The sequence below is a fragment of the Oncorhynchus masou genome, chromosome 31 (assembly GCF_036934945.1).
Source record: "Oncorhynchus masou masou isolate Uvic2021 chromosome 31, UVic_Omas_1.1, whole genome shotgun sequence".
Taxonomy (NCBI): domain Eukaryota; kingdom Metazoa; phylum Chordata; class Actinopteri; order Salmoniformes; family Salmonidae; genus Oncorhynchus; species Oncorhynchus masou.
The window spans coordinates 50,103,389-50,107,806 of NC_088242.1; the positions used below are offsets into that span (position 1 = coordinate 50,103,389).

The 4,418-nt window shown below is 44.3% G+C and overlaps 1 long non-coding RNA gene across 1 annotated transcript; it reads right to left on the minus strand.

Moving 5' to 3' along the window:
• Positions 1–1,090: 1,090 nt before the first annotated feature.
• LOC135525221 (uncharacterized) lies at positions 1,091–4,185 on the minus strand. The gene is made up of 5 exons (XR_010453092.1): positions 3,710–4,185; positions 3,437–3,488; positions 3,156–3,231; positions 1,359–1,528; positions 1,091–1,145 (listed from the first exon to the last, which is right to left on the minus strand). It is a non-coding gene; the product is annotated as an uncharacterized LOC135525221 (long non-coding RNA).
• Between the last annotated feature and the right edge of the window lie 233 nt (positions 4,186–4,418).

Consider the following 4,418-nt stretch of genomic DNA (forward strand, 5'->3'; position numbering starts at 1 on the left):
CTGGATTCACCTGATCAGTCTATGTCATGGAAAAAGCAGGCGTTCTTAATGTTTTGTATACTAAGCTGTACTGACTCACACAGACACACACATACACAAACACAAACACACACATCTGTGACACTACATTGATTTAGTCAGTGTGTGATTTCAACAGATCTATAATGTCTACCATATTGTATGTTTAGGTACACCATCTGTCTGTTTGTACATCTATCCATATCTACAGCATAATGATCAATAATCTACTCAGTAGCTAGGTTTCCATCCAATAGGTACACCATGTGTCTGTTTGTACATCTATCCATATCTACAGCATAATGATCAATATCTAGTCAGTAGCTAGGTTTCCATCCAATTGGCGACAGATTTTCATGCGAATATTCTAAAATCGGCAAAGAATAATAAGCACATTTTCCCACCAGAGATGGTTCCATCAAATTAACTTGTTGAGGATAAAATGCTGTGCGTGATGACGTAGTGCACATAAAAACACCTTTTGCGGTTAAATTCCCATTTACCGGAATTGTTTCTCTCCATGGCATTACAACTCTACTGATGGTTTTCTCACAAAGAATGTTGCATTATATAGCGAGTGTGCCCACTCTGGTATTGGCACCTGCGCTCTAGCCAACAGCTCGCAGATACAGTGCGGGTATAGCCTACATGATCCGATAATTATGGACAAATGAGCAAGATGATCAAGTCACCAGAATAAGACCCTCGACTTTCACCACCCTGTTAAATTCATCATAATGTATTTAATCTGTAGCCTAATAAACTGTATGCTGTAACAACGAGTGTTTGTGGGAGGACCACCACACAGCATGTCATCGTGTGACACCAAATTTACTTTGTTATGATGGTTATTATATCAATATTTGCACTTAAAAGCGTTTCCATGGACATTTCACGAATAATACATTTTACCGACACCTTGTCTAGTATGTTTCGTTTGTCCAAATTTGGAAAGTTTCCACACACATTTTCCCTCAGGCCTGTCATTACATATTTTTTTTTTATCCGACATTGTACTTTACTCCAATAAAAAGGTTGTATGGAAACCTAGTTTATGTTGTGTTTTTCTTACCGGTTGGATCTGAGTTGCATACTGGCAGGGGCAGTATAGGAATGTGGCCCTCTCCCTGTTCAGATGAAGAACATGTTTTTAGCAGACAGTCTTAACCAGTGAGACTCACAATAAGTGCATTCAACTAAAGTAGCTAATCCAACATCATATTACGATAATTGCAAGTAAAAGCCTTCAAAATAGCTGCTATCTGCAACATCTTAGCCAGTTTCAGACCAGTACTAGTAACTGTACCAGTAACCAAGTCCATGCTCAGTGTTCTGCTTACACTGAACTGGGGAGAGCCTTCCGGTGGTCCTGTCTCCTGCAGCCAGGCCGGGCTGTTGCTGAGGATGATTGGGAAGGCGCTCCCTGTCCCTGCTGTCCCTGGGCAGCTGTGAAGTGGTCGCGGTGGGATGCATGAAGAAGGGCACATGGTAGGGGGGCCCTAGTCATAGCCTAGGTTACAACATGTACAGGAAGAGATACATGATGCGCTAATAGGTGTGTATGTGGTATTTCAGAACAATAAGGTGATTTTAGGCACTCATAAACTCAGCAAAAAAATAAACATCCTCTCACCTGTCAACTGCGTTTATTTTCAGCAAACTTAATATGTGTAAATATTTGTACGAACATAACAAGATTCAACAACTGAGACATACAATGAACAAGTTCCACAGACATGTGACTAACAGACATGGAATAATGTGTCCCTGAACAAAGGGGGGGTCAAAATCAACAGTAACAGTCAGTATCTGGTGTGGCCACGAGCTGCATTAAGTACTGGAGTGCATTTCCTCCTCATGGACTGCACCAGATTTGCCCATTCTTGCTGTGAGATGTTACCCTACTCTTACACCAAGGCACCTGCAAGTTCCCAGACATTTCTGGGGGGAATGGCACTAGCCCTCACCCTCTGATCCAACAGGTCCCAGATGTGCTCAATGGGTTTGAGATACGGGCTCTTCGCTGGCCATGGCAGAACACTGACATTCCTGTCCTGCAGGAAATCACGCACAGAATGAGCAGTACCACATGACGGAGGAGGATGTCTTCCCTGTAACGCACAGCATTGAGATTGCCTGCAATGATGCCGTGACACACCGCTCCAGACCATGACAGACCCCCCCACCTCCAAATCGATCCCACTCCAGAGTACAGGCCTCGGTGTAACGCTCATTCCTTCGTCGATAAACGCGAATCCATCCATCACCCCTGGTGAGACAAAACCGCGACTCGTCAGTGAAGAGCACTTTTTGCCAGTCCTGTCTGGTCCAGCGACGGTGGGTTTGTGCCCATAATCGACGTTGTTGCCTGTGATGTCTGGTGAGTACCTGCCTTACAACAGGCCTACAAGCCCTCAGTCCAGCCTCTCTCAGCCTATTGCGGACAGTCTGAGCACTGATGGAGGGATTGTGCGTTCCTGGTGTAACTCAGGCAGTTGGTGTTGCTATCCTGTACCTGTCCCACAGTTGTGATGTTCGGATGTACCGATCCTGTGCAGGTGTTGTTACACATGGTCTGTCATTGTGAGGACGATCAGCTGTCCATCATGTCTCTCTGTGGCACTGTCTCAGGTGTCTCACAGTACGGACATTGCAATTTATTGCCCTTGCCACATCTGCAGTCCTCATGCCTCCTTGCAGCATGCCTAAGTCACGTTCACACAGATGAGCGGGGACACTGGGCATCTTTCTTTTGGTGTTTTTCAGAGTCAGTAGAAAGGCCTCTTCAGTGTCCTAGGTTTTCATAACTGTGACCTTAATTGCCTACCGTCTGTAAATTGTTAGTGTCTTAACGACCGTTCCACAGGTGCATGTTCATTAATTGTTTATGGTTCATTGAACAGCATGGGAACCGGTTTTAAACCCTTTACAATGAAGATCTGTGAAGTTATTTGGATTTTTACAAATGATCTTTTAAAGACAGGGTCCTGAAAAAGGGACATTTTCTGTTTCTGCTGAATTTAGAATATTTTATGCATTAAAGGGAAGAGGGGAGTGGAGAGAAGAGAAGAGAGGACAAGCAGACCTGGAGGGCTATAAGCTACGGAAATTATGTCTACTGAAGTTAATTACTCTACCATTGAGGGTCGGGCCGAGGGTCAACTGCTTCCTGCTGCTCACGTACTCTGCCATCAGATGCTGCAGTTACTCTGACTGCAAACAAGACAAACAAATAATCAGTTTTCCCAACCCGGGTTTCAAACTCAGAACCCTTTTCACAATAACAACATTTATTTAGTAGCGATGCTACACTGTAAAACATACTTGTTTTTGGCTTTGGCTTGTGAATAAGAGTGTGAGATAGAGGAAATTGTGTAGTAATGACGACATGGAGGAGGTTATTAGATGGAGGATATACCTTCGATTTTGTGGCCCCTCTCTGTGTCGAAGAACAGGTATAGGACAGACACCTGGAGAAAACAGCGATACAGGCCCTGAACATGCTGAATGCTTCAAGGAATGTTCAGAGATTCATGCAGGGATTTAATTCATTCAGGGATTTAAATGAACATGGTGTCATATTGTGGGCATGTGAAGATGCAGTATTCTCCTACACCACTTGAGGGAGGTAAGAGAATTATGAAATGTAGCCTTGCTAAGACTCCCTCTTTAGACTACCACAACAGACTACCTTATCTGGAAGGCTGGGCACTGGGGGGACTAGTATCTCCCTCCATTTGGGAGGCTCCCTCCTGGGTGCTGCTGGAGGAGCCATCAACTGGAACGCAAACAGGTTCTACAACTTTTGTTTGCACAAAAAATGTTAACAGAACTGTCGTGGAGACAAAACACAATGATTATGCAAAACAACGTCTGCAAAGTGTGTATGGGGCTAGAGAGAGAGAGAGGGAGTGAAAGTGACACAACTCGTTTCAATCTCTCCCTAGTCGGAGAGCAGTGCAAGCGTGTTTGTCCGCTAGCTCCTGATTCACCTGACATGTTTTCCTTTTCCTCAGACTAGATACAGTACTTTTTGTTGATGATACAATAACACTACTGTTAGTTCTTACTACCACTGTTACTACCTCGTTGAAGGCCTGGAGCTGAGGAGGAGGTCCATCTGACTTTAAACTGTTGGATCCACTGGTGCTGAAACACAACTATACTCGTCAATTAATGATTTATGCCAAAATCCAAATTGTGCGTGATTAACTCCGCTCTGAATCTGGCCCTAAAGGAAGTTCTGTGGTGAATGGGGTAGCCTGTGGCTGGCCTCATGGTCAGTCAGTGAGGTATCAGTTGGTTCTGTGTCTATGGGCAGACCTGCTTCCGATGTCATAATCTCCTGCAGCTCTCTCACACACGTACTCTCTCACACATGTACAGGAAAAACATTACAG